This window comes from Amphiprion ocellaris, chromosome 5, assembly GCF_022539595.1.
Source record: "Amphiprion ocellaris isolate individual 3 ecotype Okinawa chromosome 5, ASM2253959v1, whole genome shotgun sequence".
Classification (NCBI taxonomy): domain Eukaryota; kingdom Metazoa; phylum Chordata; class Actinopteri; family Pomacentridae; genus Amphiprion; species Amphiprion ocellaris.
Genome location: NC_072770.1, coordinates 36736916 through 36757877, shown reverse-complemented (window position 1 = coordinate 36757877; position 20962 = coordinate 36736916). Strand labels below are relative to the sequence as shown.

Sequence of the window (20962 nt, the reverse complement as noted above, 5' to 3'; positions counted from 1 at the left end):
TCGACGCTTGTTTACGGTTTCGGCGTCGCTTTCTGTTCTGCAGTGGAAAATACGGAGGTGGAAGGAGCCACCTTTTACAGGAACTACAGCACATTTCACTTCCTGTCAGCGGCCGCATTTAACAGAGACAGTGTTACCTTCAGGGTCTTCCGACAGCTGGAGGACATTTTACAGTTCTTCCCATTACATTTCAGGTAATCCACGTACAAAATACTAAAACATGCAGTTGGTTGTGTAAACTCATTTGTCATGAGACCAAATCTAAAAAAAAAACAACTAGGAGAAAGAATGTTTGAAAACATTTTCTAAAATGCCAAATAGGTTCTAACTAAAATGCCATTTTTCTTTTGTCCCACCCTCCTGATGACCAAATTTGATCTCAAATAAAACAGTTAAAATCTCCTTTTTCCCCCATTGATGTCTCTTGTAATTGTGGGAGCATTTTTAAATCAACAAAATATTTTAAATAATTATCATGCGTGGAATGTGTGTCCCACAACAACCTTTTAGCTGGTAGAAGAAGAAGAAAAGGGTGAATCACATGAAATGCTGGAATTAACATCATCAACTAGTTTTCTAAAGAATGGGTAGAGCAAAGCTATGTCCTCTTTTCCAGTTTTCATCCCATTGTCAGCCTTGATTGAATGTCTCACTCTACCTCATATTATCAGGATCAGACAAATTCTTTTGACTTTTTTCCATCGGTCATTTTGTTGTCTTGGTCAGCAGTAATAGCTAGCGAAATATCTAGCTCTTTCTGCTGAGAAAAAGCTAACAATAGCATGGATTTGCAGTAGAGTTAGCAAACAACAAATAAAACATGTAATAAAAATGGTACCATTGATGTGTAAGCTGAGCCAATCAAGCCTTTAATAGGTTATTACTATTACTGATGAATATGTAGGGGAAAATTGTGAAAGAGGACTTATCAACACTTCCTCCTTCATAACTTTGTTAATCGTTTACTAAATGGACCCCAGACAGTTCCCAACGTTATGTAATCAGTACTTTCCATGTAAATTAGTTGACATGAATGTTACAGTCTCAGTATGTAGGACAGACAAAGAATTCCAAGAAGTTGTTTTCAGTTACTTCACTCATAGAAAGTGGCCTTTCTCCTCCCTATTTCCCTATCAGCCAATAGTTTCTATGACCATGCAGCAGACTCAGTGACTTATCTCTTATCTGGTCTGTTTACTGGAAACCTGTGGAAAGTGCAACTAAAACCTTGTTACTGACAGACAGCAGCTGATAGTAGTTTCATTATCTTTCCTCTCCTCATTTGGTTCTTGTTATGTTGTCAAGGAGATTGAGGTTTTCCCCTGGTGACGTGTTGTTCAGATCAGACAGCAGTAATATGAAAGAATGGGAAAAAACAGGGTTAACCCTCGTGCACTGTTCCCTCTAAGCAGCGCGTGTGCGCAATTGCGCACTGCTGACACGGTCTCTGCGCACAGAAAATCTGCGCTGCGCACAAAAAAAAAAAAATCCAACCTAAATTGTAAATAAAATAAACACGTAACAATTCATTCTGTGCTATTTTTCAATGTGAGTCAGTGAGTGACCGGTGACTGGCTGCTGCAGCCAATGATGCGATTCACATACGTATTTACCATAGACTGTATATAATGGTATTTACGCAGCTAATCAACGTCAGGCGTCCTTATGTGCATAGTGTACGGTATCAGGCACGATTTTCCGTACCTTCTCGGTTGAGGTTCCAAGCGAGATGAAGTGAGCCGAGATGTGACGTCTACATAGTGCAGGCCACTGATTGGACAGGGAGTGACGACACACGAGAGCGACTCCAGCACGAAAACAAACCCGGTGTTCCAGTTTAACTGGTGATCAGGTTAACTGGCGATAGTTTCCGTCTCCAGATGTTTCGTCCGCAGATTCGTCACGATCAAACCTGGATTTACATGAAATAAAGATACCAGATAAAGAAGACCTCACCGAAAAACGTCGGCATCACTACTTAATAAAGTCTATATCCATGTAAATATCATCTACCGACAGTAAAAAGAAACGTGCGGGCCGAAATAAAAAACACGTATTTTTCAAGTAGGTGAGAGGATTCGAAACCACGTAATCCAGCGATAAAATTGCGAGACCACCGTTTTACTCATTGTGCTACCGATCAGCTCGACAAGCATTCTGCTTCATCTATATGGATCACTGTCATTCTGTCAGGTGTTTAACACCTGGTGATCGTTCAGGAAACACGCCCATGTCAGCTAGGGATAATCACAACTTAACACAGGCTTCCTGGTTAACAACGAGTCACAAAACTATTTATTGTCTCACCAAGAAAACCCACAACATGAAAGCACGTCCACTGCTGTGTTGTGTGTTAGTCTGAGTTCAGTGGAACAGATCCAGAGCAGAACTTCAGGTTTAACTCGGGTTTGTTCTCAGAAACACTCAGACCCTCAGCAGCCTCCCATCAGAACAACACGCAGCAGAACATCAGCTGGATTTGCTAAAATGCATCGGAACAAACTGAGACCAGGTTGTTTAAAGTAGTCACTCAGAAAACAGTAAAAACTCGTTCAGACATCCACGTCCTGTCATTTCAGAGCACTTTAACCGCTGACTATATATATATATATATATATATATATATATATATATATATATATATATAATGTTTTGGTGTTTAATTTGTCATGTAATCTAGCTAACCTTCACAAATAAAACAATAGCACGGACACATCTGCAAAAGGTGCAAAAGTTTGTCAGAATTGCATTAAAGAAAACAATAGCGGTCCGGGGACTGAAAAACAGAAGTATAGCGAGAAGAATAACTTCTAACTTTTGTATGACACGTAGTGCATCAGTGCATCCTGTACATCTCTGTCCTCCTCTACACCTTGTGCCACTGCAGGCTCATGTGCTGCTGCTTCAGGTAAATCCCATGAAGTCTCATCAGAGAGCATCTGAAACACATACACAGCATACATATTTTAATACCTAATAGCGACAAACTGCAGCCATTACAGGGTCGTTCACAGGACTGATACACGATAGCTAGCGAACTAGCATTAGCTTACCCTCATATGTCGTCTCGTTCATATCCTCTTGTCTTCAGCTTGATACTGCTGCATCGCCTCCCAAACTCTCCTGTGTGTCTCCTGAGTGTTCCGACTCGCCACTCTCAGCTTTCTCAGACTCTTCTATTACTTTGAATCTGACAGAAAGCCACAGACCGAGCAGCAGGTGAACCATCGTCTCCGTTATGTTGCGTTTGTGTCGCACGCAAATGACGTTAGAGACTTTCGGCTGGCTGCGCTATGACGACTCCACCCACGATGAGGCTATATGGAAAAACAACTAAACCGAGACGAGCCGAGTCAGATACAATAGTGGCGAACCGTACCGCGCCAAGTAGATGCTTGTGGAATCGCGGCTATAGTGGCAAGCCGCACCGCGCCGAGTAGGTGCTTGTGGAATCGCGGCTTATGAGAGCTAACTAGTTAGCCACTAGCAAAACACTAAAGCGAGCTAGCAGCTTGACAACCAAATACCAGACGATTAATAGTAGCTGTAGTATAGTTGTACAAGAAGTAGTAGTAACACTAAAAGTACAAGCAGCAGTAGTAGTATAAACAGCTGTTAGAGTCGTAGAAGTAGTTGTAAATGTCAGATAAATTGTATTATTATTCTCCTGCACAATATTGTTTATGTATTAAGAAGACATTGTAGTCCTGCAGTGCCACCTTGTGGTCTGTTCCGCTTTTATTTTGTTAAGCGAGCGTTTCTTCTTCTTCTGCGGTTTTTGTGATGCCAAACTTCCCGTTTCTTTGTCTAAACAACGTTGTGCTCACGCATCGTCGGAGAAACGGTAAAAAACTGTCTAATAACAGTAGTTATACATCACATTTATCTGTTTGAATTGTCTTAAGGAAGGGTTTACATTGTGATTCACCTCATTATACTGTATTCGTAGCTCTGAACAGCGACGTGTGTGTGTGTATGTCGAGCTGGAGAGCATGCTAGCTGATGGCCAACACTTAAATTAGCGCCCTTGGAACGGCGGAATGAGGTATGAAAATGTTTAATATGCATTATTATCAGATGATTTGCGTTTATTTGTATTGGATGTAAACATGATTTATATGTGAATTGTTTGTGATACTACAGTGAGGCATTTTGTATTCTGTTTAATTCTGTAGTTTTCACGGTGCTTACGGTACACGGTGCTGGTCGAGAGTGAGAATAAATCAACACCCGTTTGAAACTCTGCGTCTTGCTGAATGAATCCAAGGGGCCGCTACAGTAGTATCAGCATTTGTAATTGTGGTGTATCGACCACATAGCGGTTGAACGATGTTTGGGCGCAGAAGCTTTTTGTATTACTGTGAACACCCTATAGTTCAGGTTTGCTGCGTTGCGCATGCACACCGTTGTTGTTATGAAGTGAAGCATGGCAGTAAAGACCATGGAATACATGAACGCGTGTGTCCGCCTCGTAAATACACTACAGTACTAGTATTACAAGTTGTAGTAGCAGTGCCAGTATCAGCAGCAGAAGTTAGTAGTCACATTGCTATTACTACCACCAATACTACCAATAGTAGTTACAAAGCCTAACTCATGTATATCCAGATTACCATCTATGTTCTTCCTCCAAACCCATTTTATGATTGGGATTACAGGCAGTTCTTTAGGACTGCTCTCAAATAATTGAAATGTTACTAAACAAGGTTATACTTATCGAATTAAATACCTCTGGTCTCCAGTATATTGGCGAATTCGTTTTTTTGTACTTAATTTATTAGCATGATTTCTTTTTAATATGTTGTGTACAGACTTAATTACTTCTCTGTCTACTTTTCTTACTCCATGTAGGTTTCCCAGAGACTATGGGTTGAGGAGGAATTAGAAGTTTGTCGGCTTAGACCTGGTGTCATTCCATCAGTGTTAAACTTCCCGGCTCATCTTGGAAGAGTACGTGCCAGAAAGACCACGACCAAGCAGCCTTGAGATCTTAGGCAGCGTCTCCCTGAGGTGGGTGTCGACGGTGTTCACGGTCAGGTCTGTGATAATCCCGTCAAAAAACAAAACAGAAAAAAAATCTAGATTATAAATCAACATGTAACCAAAGCACTCTGTGTATAACGCCATAGTATAGGACAGACCTGGGCATCCTACGGCCCGCGGGCCACATCCGGCTCGACGGATGACCCTGACTGGCCCATATGAGGTCATTGGAAAATATTAAAAGTCAATGCAAATATATATCACCACAATACATGCAAGCAATACGCCTGCACTGCTTTTATTTTGAAAGGTCTGCTAAGTTAACGTTTTTTCCGCACGTGCTTTCCGTACTTAGCATAAGGTTTATGCGCTGATTGGTTTGTTGGTTAGCTTCAACCCGGGAAGATGTCAGCTAACGGCAAAAAAAGAAAGATTGATTCCGAATGCAGAGTTTTTAACAAAGCATGGACTTCCAAGTATTTCTTCACTGAAGTCAGAGGTAAAGTTGTGGGCTGGTTTGTGGAGAACAGATCGCAGTGCTCAAGGATTATAATCTGAATCGACATTACGAGACCAAACATGCAGAGAAGTACAAACTTTTGACTGATGCAGAGCGGGCGAGGATATGTGAAGGTTTGCTAGCTAAACTGCTAAAGCAGCAATGACTTTGTTTTACCAAAGCTCACATCAAGGGATGCAGCAGTCAAGACGAGTTTTCTAATATCCTACAAAATCGCCAAAAACACTAAGCCATTCCCTGATGGAGAGTTTATAAAAGAATGTCTGGTGGACTCTGCAGCGTTTATATGCCCGGAGAAGAAAGGAGCGTTCGTTAATGTGCCCCTTAGGAGGCGAACGGTAACGAGGCGGGTGGAGAGCATCGCCGAAAATCTGGAGCTTCAGCTGCACAACAAAGTGGACAATTTTGACGTTTTCTCCTTTGCTCTGGACGAGAGCTGTGATGTCCGTGACACAGCCCAGTTACTCATCTTTGTACGTGGACTAACACAAAAAACCTTTGAGATGACGGAGGAGCTGGCAGCTGTGCAGCCAATGAACGGAACCACGACGGTGAGTAATTTGTTCACTGAGGTAAATACACGCATGAACAAGCTGGGACTAAAATGGGAGAATTTGGTTGGTGTTACAACTGATGGCTGTCCAAATTTGACAGGGAAACATGTTGGACTTTTGAAACGGATGCAAAATAAAGTGACTGAAATAAACCCAGAACAGAAACTGATATTTTTGCGTTGTATTATACATCAGGAGGTGTTGTGTAAGTCAGTGCTAAAAATCAACCACGTGACTGATGTTGTAGCTAAAGTAGTTAACTTCATCAGGGCAAGAGCATTGAATTACTGACAGTTTGTTGTCTTTTTGGAGGAGATGATAGTGAACATGGTTACCTTGGTTACCAGACAGCTGTCAGATGGATCAGCCTGGACAAGATGCTTAAACGAGTTTGGGATCTGAGAGCAGAGATTCAAGAGTTGGGCATTGTACATCATTGTGTTGTGTAATTTACTGTTTTTATTGAGATATATTGAACATTGCTGTAAGTGTAGTGGGTAGCTGTTGTCTTTCTTTATGCTTCACAGTCATCTTAATGTAGATTTAGAGAAACTCACAACACTATGATGGTACAAGATGTTTGCAGTGTTATTGTACATCCAGCAGCTGTTCGTCCAGATAAGCTGTAGCAGTTACCTCATAGTGTTCATGATGAACAAAAACTGACATGATAAGGCAAGTTTCAAATCTCTGCCAGCTGATGGTCATATTGTTTTAGAATAAATTCTGAGTGATGGCTTACTTACTTTGTTTGTAAAAACAGTGACTGCTGAAAAGTAATTAAAGCACTTGGAAAAATCTGTTTCACATTTTAAGTATGTCTTTATGATAGTAAATATCTACAACTCAATAGGCAGCAATCATAGTTTGAATGAAAAAACAAAATCTTTCATTAAATAGTTATGTTCTGTGTACCACATTTTCATTATATGATTGTATTGTTTCATTTACTGTTTTTATTGAGATATATATTGAGCAGAGCTTTTAAGTGTACTGGTCCGGCCCTTAACAACCGTCAAAGTTTCTCATGTGGCCCCATATGAAAATTAATTGCCCACCCCTGGTATAGGATGTAGTTCAGAAAATGTCAAAGTATAGTATGTTTTACTCAAGAATAACATAGTATGGCCTGTAGTTCATAGTACAGCATGTTGGCAAGAAAAAACAAAACAAAACATAGATTATTATGTGGTTCAAAAAGCGCAAAATGATAGGATGTTGCCTAAAATTGTCATGTATATGTGGTTCAAAAAATGTCATAGTGCAGTATATTGTCAAAATAGTATGTTATTCAAGAAAACATCAGAGTATGTCATCTAAAAAATGCCATAGAATAATAATTTCATTGCACAAGTAAAAGTATAGTAACTTTTAAAACTGTTCAAATTCTTATATGTTGCTAAAAAAACAAAAAAAACAAAAAACAAAAAAAAGGTCACAGTAATATGTCAATTAAAAAAGCCTATAGTATAGCGTGTCGCCCAACAAACATCATAGTATAGCATGTCGCTCTAAAAACATCATAGTATAGCATGTCGCTCTAAAAACATCACAGTATAACCTTTAGTCCACAGCTGTCAGTAGGTGAGGAGCATCACAAAAACAGTCCAAACGCTGGTTTCCAGAGGGTTAGACGAGAATTTATTTCAAAGAGTAAGTTTACAACAACACAACATGTGAGGGGGTTAAAAACAAATGGGTGTTAGTAAAATAAAAATAAATAAACAGAACTAAAAGTGAACTTCATGTTGACATTGATGGGCATTCCAACCAGGAACAAAGTAAAAGATAATCAATACAAAAAAAACTCTTCCTGTTCACCTCTTAAAACCCAAAAACACACCACAGTTGCACCCTAAACTAAAACTACCAATGGGTTCCCTGTTTTCCTTTGTGAACAATTCAAAGGTCCCTCTCTATCTCCCCACACATCCACCAACCACTGGAACACATCTCCAAAGTTCTGCCGGGCCAGCTCAGCTTCCCCTCAGAAGAAGTGCTGCCACCTGCCAGATGAAGGAGCCTTTTGAGAGGCAGCTGGCATCGTGATTGGACTGTACTTTGGTCTGTTCCAGTCCAGCTTCAGCTCCAGAGACGGCAGGCGGGACGAGTCAACGGAGGCCGGGTGGACGAAGGCATGCAGCTGAGTACAATCCAGAAAACAACAGAGGAGGAGTGCAGCAGCCCAGAGCCAGAATAAACAGAGAAGCACATTATGTCTCTTAGAAAACATCATAGTACAGCCTTTGGTATGAAAAAACACCAACATATACATCGTATATTGTACAAATAACAAGTCAAAGGAAAGACACATACATTGTAGAATTGTAGTAATTGTGGGCTGACTGATGTACTGATTATCAGTATTTTATTTTTTACTGATTTACGGTAATAAATACATTTAAAAATGGTGCTACTTTGGCTCTGAACCTTAATCTACCTGTGGTCGCTCTGTCTTCTGGAGTGATTTGATTGGTTATACGTCACGAATAAAACTCCTTTAACTTAACATCTGTAAACAAAACAAAAACCTATCAACAAAGTTTTCTGTTAGAGTTTGTGTTCTAAGTTTAACTCCAAGATTTTAAATACTTTCATTTACTGCAAATGATTATCTACTCCAAATGTCTCACTAATAATCATTATCAGCCTTAAAAACCCACAAAACACCCCTTTATACTCGACCACACTTAGTACAGTCCGGTTCCCCCTTCTATAAATCTGCTTGGAATCGTCTACTTCCTGTTTGTCAAAGTGGCCTTCTACCTGGACAGGTTTTGTTGGAGCTCATGCAGCAAACATTTTGGGTAACTGCACTTTAATATGGATGGATGGCACTGAATTAGAGTCTGTTTTAATGAGACTGAGTTAAGATGTGTAGCTCTGTCATTAAATAGGAAATTATTTCTCAGAATTCACAGAGGAAAGTCTGAAATGTTTGCTAGGTTAGCGTCCCACATGTTCTTTGGCTCAGCTAAAGCTAACTCTCTCCAACTTCTGGATCTCTTGAGTTGCTTGTTGTTAAAATATCTTGCTAGAGGTGCTGAAGCTCAGAAAGTCTGAGATGTTTGTTCAAAATAAGCTCATTCTCAAGTCTTATCTGAACTGTCCTCTTTTGTTTGAACTTTCCCTAAACTTAGGAGTTAATGACAGAGCAGCACATCCAGACTCAGTCTCATTTATGTAGAGATTAAACTTCAGTGTCATTCATTGATGTTAAAGTGCAGATTTTCAAATGTTTGTTGCACATGCTCCCGACCAAACCAGTCCAGGTGGAAGACGATGTGAAGAGAAAGCTCCAGAGGATGAATATCCCACATTTACATTGGAAATTAATGTCCTTTAATTAGACATTGTCATGCAAAAGTTGGATTTCCCTTTGTTGAGTGCTTTGTTGATGTTGGTTTCTAAATGTTTTTTGACACTCGGCCCCAAAGATTAAAACCACCTACGGCTCACAAGCTGCAACAATTCACACATTATCAACTATCTTTCTGACTAAACTAAGATAAAAAGTGAAAAAATGCCTGATTCCTGCATCATGAATGTAAATCTTTTTGGTCTTTATGACAGTAAACTGAATATATTTGGGTTTGACATTTTATAAACCAAAACAAGAAATGAATTAGTGGAGAAAACAATCAACAGATTAATGGAAAAAGAAAATGTGTTTCCCAACATATATGGCTGAATTACTTCAACATTACAAGATACATACAGTTTTAATTCTATTTTATTTATATAACGCCAATTACAGGTCAAATTGTCTCAAGACGCTTTATTTTTATATTTTTTTGTCATACTTAAAATATGACAAAGTAAGAAATTTAAAGCTCTTGACTAATCCAATTTATTATTTGGTTTTTAAGAGACGGATCGACAAAATAAGTTTCTCCACTAAAACTAATAAACATGAGGTCAAATAGAAGGAACAGTTTTAAATACTGCAGTCCCACGACGACAAGAATAAAGTTTGCCAACAAAAAATAAATCTGCTGGTGGATTCCATTAAAGTCCTAATAAATGATAATGAAGTGTGATGCTAAAGGTTTGTGGTGCTAAAAATGTCCAAGTAAAGATATGAAGTTGAACATGTGGGTGGAGGTTGATAAAAGTTGACGTCCCTTCATTTCTGTGGAGCGACTCCATGGATTATATGGATGGTGGTTAAAGACCTGCTCTTCTAGTGATCTTCCTTCTAGTCGCTGTAAAAAGTCAGTCCATCCTGGCCGACTTCAACACCTCTTCATGACAACTTGTTCTGCCTCTGACCTGGTGGAAACTCCAGAAACTGGGGAAAACCCGTGGAGACTCGAAAAACTCGTCAGGTGGGGGAAGGTGTGGTGGGCGGTGGGGGGAGGTGGGGGAGTAGAGGGGGGAGGCCGCCACCCACCTCCCCGCCTACTCTCCGCCCTGACTCCACCCAGACTCCGCCTTGGCTCCACCCATGTGGAGGAACGGAAACTACGATGCCAAAGGGACGACGAATTTATTTCTTTGTATCTGATCTGTAGCTCAGTGAGTTAAGGATTTGCCTATGGAGCTGCAGGTCGCTGGTTCAAGACCAGACACTTCTTAAATTTTCTCAAAATACTGACAAAGACAAAGAAAGAAAAAGGCCAGTGGCGGGTCTTGAACCTGCGACCTTCCACTTGGTAGTACTCTTCTTATCCCCCTGAGCTACTCGCTCAGATACTAATTCTTCTTTTTTTTGCGCATTTATCATCTACTTTTTGTCGTTTTCGATTTTTTTTTTAACTCGAGTCTTGACTCGACCATTTTTCTCAGGAGGTTGGACTTCAGCCTTTGTGCTGGAGGGTGGAACCCTCAGTTCCAAGACTTTCCAAAGCCTCCACACCTCCCAGGTCCTCAGGACCTGAGCTTTCAGACAGTCTGAGGGCTGAAATTTTCTAAGTCCCACAGTAGTGCTCTGTTAGAGTTAACCTTCAGACAGTCTGAGGACTGAAATTTTCTAAGTTCCTGAGTACTTCTCTGTTAGTTTGAACCTTCAGACAGTCTGAGGACTGAAGTTTTATAAGTTTCTCAGTACTTCTCTGTGAGTTTGAACCTTCAGACAGTCTGAGGACCGAAGTTCTAAAAGTTTCTCAGTACTTCTCTGTTAGTTTGAACCTTTAGACAGTCTGAGGACTGAAATTTCAAAAGTTTCTCAGTACTGCTCTGTTAGTTTGAACTTTCTGGTTAACAGAAGCCTTAAAACTTGTGACCATGAGTCTTGATTTCACATTTAGACCATCCGAGTTCTTCTCAGACCTTCACCTGTGGGTTTTTTAGAAATCCTCAACAAACTTTGATTCTCTTCACTGAACAGTAAAATTTGTGGAGATCAGAAGGTAACATTAGTTTGATCGATGCCTTCAACTACTAGTAGACTTTATCTGGAAAGCAGTTTTCTTAAATGAGTTCTTAGTAAATCTGTCCACAATCAAACCAAGAACATAGAAAGAGGAAATGTTTGAAGAAACAACTTGATGTTTTCGTTTCAGACTAGAAAACACTTTAAGGCCTCTATCTGTTTTTGCTCTTTTGATCATTTTGTTTCTTCTGTTTAATTTGATCTTCTAAAGTTTAACTGGTGCCCTTTCAAAGGTTTTATCTTTAGTTTGATTCTTCTTAAATGTTTAGTTTTGCTCTTTTCTCACCTTTTATTCTGTTCTAATGTCTGATCTGATTTCGAAATGTTTTTTCTTTTTAATGTTTAATTGTTGTTTTTTCAAATGTTTTATCGGCTTGTTTGAAAAATGTCCTTTCCCAGTGTTTAATTTTTTGATTAAATCTTTGTTAAGGTTTTTCTTTTTAAATGTTTTACCACCTTTTACTGTTTAATTTTCTTTTCTAATGCTTCATTGTATTTTCTGTTTAATTCCTATTTAAAGTTTTATTGTCTTTAAGATTTAATTTTTGAATTAAACATTTAATTTTTTAATTAAATGTTTTGACTTTTAAAGGTTTAATAGTCTAATTAAATGTTTTGTATTTTTCTAAATGTGTAATATTCTTTTTTAATTGCATTTTTTAAATGTTTAATTATCTAAAATATTTCATCTTTAATGTTTAATATTTTTGTTTAAAATTTTTTGTTTAATTTCATAATTACATGCTTTGTATCTTCCATTTAATTATCAAATTTAATATTTTGTCTAATATAATTTAATTGTATTTATTGTTTAATTTTCTTTTTAAAAGTTTTATTATATTAAATGTTTTTTTCCTTTGATTTAATTGCTTTTTTACTGTAGTTTATTTCTTTAATCTTTTTTTTCTGTCAAGATTTTAACCCCAACCTTAAAAATGAAACAAACCCTTAAATCACAGTGAAAATACTTCTGTTGTCATAATCATGAGTTAGTCAACTATTCAGTTTATCAATTCAACTTTATTTGTTTAGCACCTTTCACACAGATTACAAAACTAAACAAGCAAAGAGAAAAAACTATGCTAAAACTATGATTAAAACTCAAAAACATATTTTAAAAAAAAGATTTAACATGGCAATAAAATGTGTTGTGTCCAGGGGATGGAGGGAGTTTATTGAAGTCTTCTTGGGCTCACATGGGAAATCATTTAAAATATAAACTTGACATTCAGTCTAAGGAAACTGGAAACTGCAGAAGAACCAACAATATCTCCTGTTTTCTCCTTTAATGAGTCAACTCTTCTTGTGCTTTCAGACCAAAGAACTACAGACTCTTCACAACCTGCTCAAACTCTTGGTACAGGACCTCACCACACGGGTCAAGAAGGTTTCCGTCTCATTTCTACTCTGAAGCTCAACTTCTCCTGCTCAATCTGCTGACAAATGTTTCTGCTGCTCTAAAGTCTGGTCTCCAGAACTTCCTAAAAACTCTCAAAGTCTCTTCTGCTGCAGGTTGCTTTGTAGGACTGTTCCAGAAAACCTCACTAAACCACACGGAGGGGCCTCAAGATAGTCGTCCAAATGAAACCGTACAAAAACCAAACTAGCACAACCCAAACGCTCAAGTCTCCTGCAGCCTACCAGAGAACCTCTGAGAACAGAGAATCAGGACAGGAACTCTTACCTTCTGGACAACCAACCTTGGTTCTCAAACAAGAACACAGAATGTGTCTGACCAAAAACCTCTAAAGACTCACTACAGTCAAGATAAAGACACAACTCAGCTGCAGCAAATCCACTAATCACTGCACACATTAGCACCATGTGTTAACTGTGGCTAAAGAACCACATGTACCAAGACAACTATCCAGTACAAAGCCCTAAAACACACCAAGAAACACATTAAAGACGATTTTACTGCTGGAAGCTGCAAGCCAACGCCTAAAGAGCAAACTGAAGCAATGGAGCCAAACCCAGGTGAAGAGAAGCAGAGGAAATGTTTGTCTGCAGCTAAATAAAGCAGGAAGACACTGAGCTGCTCAGGTGTTCCTGATAACACCAAGCTGCTCAGGTGTTCCTGATAACACCAAGCAGCTACCTGGACAGCCAATAGGAACACAGCTTACTGGAAGTCCAGAGGGCTGGGTTAGTGAAGGAAATTTAGTTTAAAGTTGAAGCAGAAAATTAACAAAGAAAGTTGAAAACTACTTTCTGATACCTGAAGTCTCTGAGTTTTCACACAAAGAACACCTGAACATGTCAAACTGGTTCCATAGTAGAACCATCATTGTAAAAACGTCATAGTATGGTGTGTTGCTCAAAAAACATTAGGACCCGGCTGTCAGGGGACAAACATGTAAGAAACATGAGAACAGAGAGAACCCAACCAGTAGGTCACAGTTTATCATCCCCCAGTCATCTCCTGAAGTCCATATGGTGAGAGACATCAGTATCTGGTTGTTCATTTACCAGAGGATGCTTATAATCATGCTGATGTGGTCTGTACTCTGCAGTATTTTAGTGACTCAATAAATGCCTAAGTTGTTTTTTTAAAATGCTTTTTAGTTTTTAATAAACATTTAATAGCCTATATGTAATCAATAAATGGCCTTTGCCTATCTTAAGAAAAATTCACTCAGAACTCTATGTTAACAGTACTAAATAAATCAATAAATACATGCATACACACATAAATAAGTTAATACATTAACTGTGTTAAGATAAGATTTAGATTTTAAAAAAAAGTTTATGTTTTTGCAGAATCCAGTATTGCTCACTGGTTGGTCATTACATTTTGTTAGTTTATTTCACTGTTTAAAATGATGCCACCTCTTTTCAGACAGAACCTGTGATAATAAAACAATACAAAATTTTTAGTTCCGTGTTAATAAAGCACTTAAAGCTTTAAGTATGGCTAAATGCTTTTTTCAAAATTAAATATATCTCTCCTTAGGTGGTAGTGGCCCCAAGTTCAGTAAAGTTGGAAAGATATTCACAGATTCGGACTTCCAGCATCAATAACTCATTAGATATAGGTTGTCAAATCATAAACGGTGCCTCTTTCCCATTGTTGCAAGGCAGACAATGTGCTACAAGCCCAGTTTTATCAAAAGTAGCTGTCTTTCAAGCTACAGGAATAACATTGGTGTCTATGGAGTGAACAGGGTCCGTCTGCAATTTGCAAAACCGCTGCAACAGTAAAGAGAGACAAATATTCAATAACTTCACTCTTATACATTGTAGTGTCACTAAAATCACTGCAGCCTTCAACTGGCTCCTGTTGACAAAGTGTTTTAACAGAAATGTAAATGCTGTAATTTGATTCTTTTAATGAACCATGTAACTTGAATGGATGTGATGCTGGTGTGACCACAGTGCACACGTCTGATGTTGCTCACAGTGGTCCAAGGAAAGCTCAGGGAGTTTGTGTGTTTGCTCACTCATGAAAAATTAGAGGGAACATTGCCCTCGTGTTGTCCTGTGGGTCAAAATTGACCCGTTTTAAAGTTTGAAAATGTGGAAAAATATATATATTTTCACAGTGAAACTTCTGATGTCCACATTTTCAACATTTTTGGGAAATCTTTGAACATTTTTTGGTGGAAAAAAAATGTTAAAAATGTTTCTTAAGAACATTCACAAAAAAATCACCCAAAATGCAGTGAATTTTGCTGGATTTTGGTTGATTTTTTGTGAATGTTCTTAAAGAAAATATTAGAAGTTTGACTGATATATATGGAATCACTTTGGATATTTTTAGGATTTTTTTGGAAGATTTTTACTCATCTTTTGAAAAATATTTACAAGAATTTTCTCGTCAAATTTGGGCGATTTTTTTTTTTTTTTTTAAATAAAACTTTTAAGGGAAACTTTTAAGGAATTAGTGGAATTTTCTTCCTGAAGGTTTTGCATATTTTCAGAAATTTGGGGAATTTTTTTGCTGATATTTTGGATTTTTTTCAGACAAGGAAACAATATTTTTTGATGCCTGTAAATGAGGACAACAGGAGGGTTAAAATGGCTGAATCAGCTCCATAATTCCCAATACAAACGTCTGATGTAACTTTTAGATTTACTTTTTTATTGAGACAGAAACAAGACGTATAGGGTACACCTAGCTAAGACTAATGATACAGTCCTGGAGTAAATTCTATTATTTTACTCCACTAAGGAACGCAGCGGAGTTATGTCACAATCGGCGTGTGTTTGTCCGTCTGTTTGTCTGTCTGTGGACAACGTTACTCAAAAACAGAACGGATTTGGATGAAATTTTCAGGGAAGGTCAGAAATGACACAAGAACCAAGTGATTAGATTTTGGCAGTGATGCAACTTATAGTCTGGATCCATGGATTTGTTAAAGATTTCTGTATCATTGCCAGATAGCTGCACGGCATCACTGTAACCATGACAACAAGAGAACACTACAGCTGCCTGCTGATGATCACATGATTGTGATCCTGCTACAAATCCACTGTGGTGGACTTATCAGGGCTTATCCATGTGGGAGTGTTTCTGAGTCCCATCAATTCCAGCTGCCTGCTACATATTTAGGTCACGTGATTTAGTATCTGTACATAACGTACACATGCAGAAGGTTATTTTGTTTGTAGGTCTTGGAGGAGTACTGCACTCTCTAAGTGCTTTTCTTGTTTTACTAGAGGTAGGCCAGTTTGTTTTTGTTGAAACTAATTTAAAGAGCTTTACATGAATTTTGAAAGCTGTAGATTTGCATTAAATTATACACAGAGACTTTTCTGCTATTTATCCTAATAGCAGAAACATACCTCTGTGTATGATATAATACAGTTCAACAGAATCACAAACACATAATGTAAACACTAACTTTAACTGTCATTTAGTCACCCTTTGCCAACAAAAGTCTCTCTTATTCAGCTTGACTGGGATGGAAAATGTATATTGATCCTCTAGACCAACTCAGAACATTGACAAAAAGACAACAACAAATGCATTCAAAGGTTCATGAGAAATTAGAAATTACCTTTGCAGTGTTTGTAGTACTAAAGAGAAGCCACAAGGTGTCACACTTTACTGTGGATAGCGAAGCCTGTCATCTTTGTTCCTGCAGCCAAAAGCATGAAAGTATTTACTCAAATACTGCACTTCAACATAAATATAAGATGATCGGAGTATTTATATTCATGCTACTTGCAATCCAGTTACTTTTGCAGAGTGGGATTTTACTTACAAATCATATGATAAGCTTGTAAAACATGTTGTTATAGATGAAATTACACCACAACATGTGACATAATGAATGTAAGCTCTGCTGGAACCAGCTGCATAGAACTTTAAGATGCTTCTTAATGCAGCACCAATGTTAATTTAGTAGCACAATTCCCACAGAGGGTATTTCTCTGTCTACTGAGTACTTGTACTTTTGGTCCTTTGAATACACTCTGCTGATGTTATCTTCAGACTAATGGGGTATTTTAGGGTGTTTTGATATTGTTCTAATTTACTAAAAGACCTGAATGGTTCCTCCATTGCTGCCTGTAGATTCAGGGCCTTGTTCAGCACTGTGTTGCTCTGAAGTTTCCAAACTGCAGTCAAAATGACACACTTGTGTTTGTTTGTGAAATGTGTAACCTTACTGAGACGGTCAGACAAAATGGATTATTTCAGTAAGCACAATAACAGTCCAGGTAATTACTAAATTTAGAAGCCTGAATGAATGCTTTTCCTTTCTCTTCAGGTCTCTTTTGTCTTATGTGCAGCAGAGTGATTTCCCTCTGGAGTCCCACCCATATTTATCTCTGATGACCGGTGTTCTTTGCATAATCACACAGCTTCAGCTCTCTAATCAGACTCTAAAAACTCCTGGCTGTTGCAGATGTGGAAAACACCCTGCGGTCACCTGAAGGCTGATCCCGGGTGATACTTCAGGTCACCTTCTTCATTTTTCATGGGTGTTAAGCTGGACAAATGTGAGAGTCACATTTCGTCCTACAAGGTCTGGTGGTTGACCTCCAGGGCTGACGCACTGCAGCGGAGCAGTCAGCGTGCATTTACCTGTTGTAAATCTTTATCTCCTTGAATCATTGCTTGGCTTCTCTCCGTCTACAGACTCCACTCTCCAGCCCCAGAATGATAGATGAGCGGCAGGTACTGAGCTAACACAACACATTCAGTCACATACTGGAGAATACAATCACTCCATTAATGTCCAAAAGATGAACTACCTTTGCATACAACATGCTCTAAATCAGGGGTGTCAAACATGTGGCCCGCGGGCCAAAAGCGGCCCTCTAGAGGGTCCAGTCCGGCCGTGGGATGATTTTGTAAAGAGTAAAAATTACAGAGAAGATCAGATTTTTACTCATTTTTTGAAAATATTTTCTTGCCAAATTTGGGGGATTCTTTTTTTTAAATATAGATTTTTAAAGGGAATTTTTAAGGAATTATTGGAATTTTCTTCCTGAAGGTTTTGCAAATTTTCAGAAATTTGGGGAATTTTTTTGCTGAATTTTTGGAGTCTTTTCAGACAAAGAAACAATATTTTTTTGGGTGCCCATAAGTGAAGGTAACAGGAGGGTTAATGTGTAAGATAACTGTATATTTACTGACAGCATCTGCAGTGTCTATAAATGTAGTCGATAACAGGTCAAGACTGTGAAATTTCAGATATTGATTAAGCAAATCCATACCTATATGTGGTAAGAAAATGTATTTAGTTTCCGTCAACAAATGAAATCTAAAAAAATGTGATTATCTCTCAGTGCTCTTCATCTTCCTTAGCCTGTCTGAAGCCTGATTTGTTTCTCAGACTGACAGAAAACCTTAAATGAGGTCACAAATGCAGACAGTGCTTTTACTTTTAGAAAAGGCTCCAGGATTTCCTTAAATAGCTGGGCACTGCAAATCTTTTTTTAAGCAAATGTGACGAAAGCAGACGTCACGTATTTATTGGGGACTATTTTCAGATGACAACTAGTATAGATTTTGTGCTCAAATTAGTATTTATTGCAACAGGATGAGGTATGTGTGATTAAATCAATCATTTACTTCAGCACCGTTGATCATTGTAATGAAGGAGCATCACTTTGTGCTCTTCTGGGCACAAAATGAGGTCCAGGAAGAGAGAAATCAGACCCATTTGTTTTCAGCTACGCAGGAAATCCCTGTATAGTAGGATGAATTTATTGTTTATTATCATTATTACCCAGATATTATTCTTAAACATCTTCAAGATGATTCATGAGTTCAGATTTCAGCATAAAATGGAGGAATGTGAGGAATTGTTCCAGTAACATCAGGGATTTCCAGTAAGGGTAAAGCAAAGAAAGCTTAAAAAAAAAAAAAAAAAAAAGGTAAAGAAAATGACTCCTAAACAAGCTCCTTCTGTGGAGCAGTGTGTTATTATCACACTGTGTCAGGATGCCTGATCCTCAACCCACTAAGCAGCAGAGTGTGTCCACCTGTCCGTCCTGCATCTTAGTGCTGAGAGAGCAGATGGAACACTTTGCCAACCTCAGCCCCGTGCCAAAAATGTGCTGTTCATTTGCTGTAATGCACCTCTGTCCCTTTTGGTGAAGTGTTTTTTTTGTTTTGCTTTTTGATTCAGTCATGTTAGTCCTGGTGTTAACCCTCGTGTTGTCCTGCAGGTCAAATTGAGCTGTTTTAAAGTTTGAAAATGTGGAGGAAAAAAACTATTTTTCACTTCTGATGTCCACATTTTCAACATTTTTGGGAAATTTTTAAACATTTTTTTAGTGGGAAAAAGAAAGAGAAATGTTTAAATAAAAGTTTCTTAAGAACATTCACAAAAAAAATCAACCAAAATCCAGTGTGGATTTTGGTTGATTTTTTTGTGAATGTTCTTAAGGAAAATATTAGAAGTTTTACTGATATATATGGAATCACTTCAGATATTTTTAGGATTTTTTGGGAAGATTTTTACTTATTTTTTTGAAAATATTTAAAAGAATTTTCTTGCCAAATTTGGGGGATTTTTTTTAAGGAATTATTGGAATTTTCTTCCTGAAAGTTTTGCAAATTAAAGTTTGAAAATATGGGGAAAAAATATATATATTTTCACAGCGATGTCCAGATTTTCAACATTTTTGGGAAACTTTTGAACATTTTTTTTGGTGGCAAAAAAAAGAAATGTCAAAAAAAAGCTTCTTAAGAACATTCACAAAAAAATCAACCAAAATCCAGCGAATTTCACTGGATTTTGGTTGATTTTTTTGTGAATGTCCTTAAGGAAAATATTAGAAGCTTTACTGATTTTCTTGCCAAATTTGGGGGATTTTTTTAAGATGCAACTTTTAAGGGAAACTTTTAAAGAATTATTAGAATTTTCTTCCTGAAGGTTTTGCAAATTTTCTGAAATTTGGGGTATTATTTTTGCTGAATTTTAAAACATTTTTTCAGACAAGGAAACTGTATTTTTTGGTGCCCATAAATGAAGACAACAGGAGGGTTAAAGAAGCTATAAAAGTGATGCAGAACTCGTGTCTGAACGCTCTCGGTCAGCAAGGTCAGGGCAGAGGATCAATGGCCCGGCTGAACTTTAATGAATATTAAACCAACGAGGATTGCTTTGCCACTCAATATTTCACCTGCAGCCTCCCCGCATTCACACGTTGATCAAAAATGTGACAGCAAGGTCATCCGGCCTCTTTCCTGCATCCAGAAGAGTTTGCTGGAAGAAACTGGAGACTTTTGAGGGATTTAATACAAACCCAAGCTGCTGAGTTCCAAGTGACTTTGCCCAACAGTGCAAAGGCTGCTGTCTGAGCAGCTCTGAAATTGGCTTAACGTGTCTGCTGACAAAACCGTAACCCAATCTACTGATATGAGACTCACTGTCTGAGCCTTCGTGCCAGTCACATCCATTGTTTCCCTCTGAGCAGTTGGACGCAGCTCGTCACCAACTTGCAGAGTAACAGAAAACACAGTCATGCAAGAGTGATATTTTTAGATCCATTAAGGGTTGCAGCGCAGTGTCACAGTGTCTGGACCATCTGCTGGTCTCTGAATGGATTTCTTGGGGTGAATCTTTATCAAAGGCAGGACGGATGTGATCTCTTCATGGAACACCCGATGAATTATAGATGACAGCCTCACGTTGGCTTTGACCTTGCCGGAGCCACCTGTCTGTTAAATGCTAAAATGCTATCAGAGCTTGTCTTTGGGATATCACTGTACGATCAGTGATCAGCAGGGCAGCAGGGCGACCCGCCGACCTGAGTATTAACCCTCCTGTTGTCCTCATTTATGGGCACCAAAAAAATTGTTTCCTTGTCTGAAAAAAAATCCAAAAATTCAGCAAAAAATTCTCCAAATTTCAGAAAATTTGCAAAACCTTCAGGAAGAAAATTCCAGTAAATCCTTAAAAGTTTCCCTTAAAAGTTTTATTTTAAAAAAATCCCCAAAATTTAGCAAGAAAATTCTTGTAAATATTTTCAAAAAATGAGTAAAATTCTTCCAAAAAAAATCCTAAAAATATCTAAAGTGATTCCATATATATCAGTAAAACTTCTAATATTTTCTTGAAGAACATTCAC

At 38.1% G+C, this 20962-nt stretch overlaps 1 long non-coding RNA gene across 2 annotated transcripts; it reads left to right on the top strand.

Moving 5' to 3' along the window:
• The first annotated feature begins 59 nt into the window (after positions 1-59).
• On the top strand, positions 60-15114 carry LOC129349034 (uncharacterized). Of its 2 annotated transcripts, none has more exons than XR_008601831.1 (3): positions 60-194; positions 4852-5010; positions 12747-15114. It is a non-coding gene; the product is annotated as an uncharacterized LOC129349034 (long non-coding RNA). The 2 variants fall into 2 exon arrangements; XR_008601830.1 differs by lacking the exon at positions 12747-15114 and adding an exon at positions 7966-10372.
• Positions 15115-20962: the final 5848 nt, after the last annotated feature.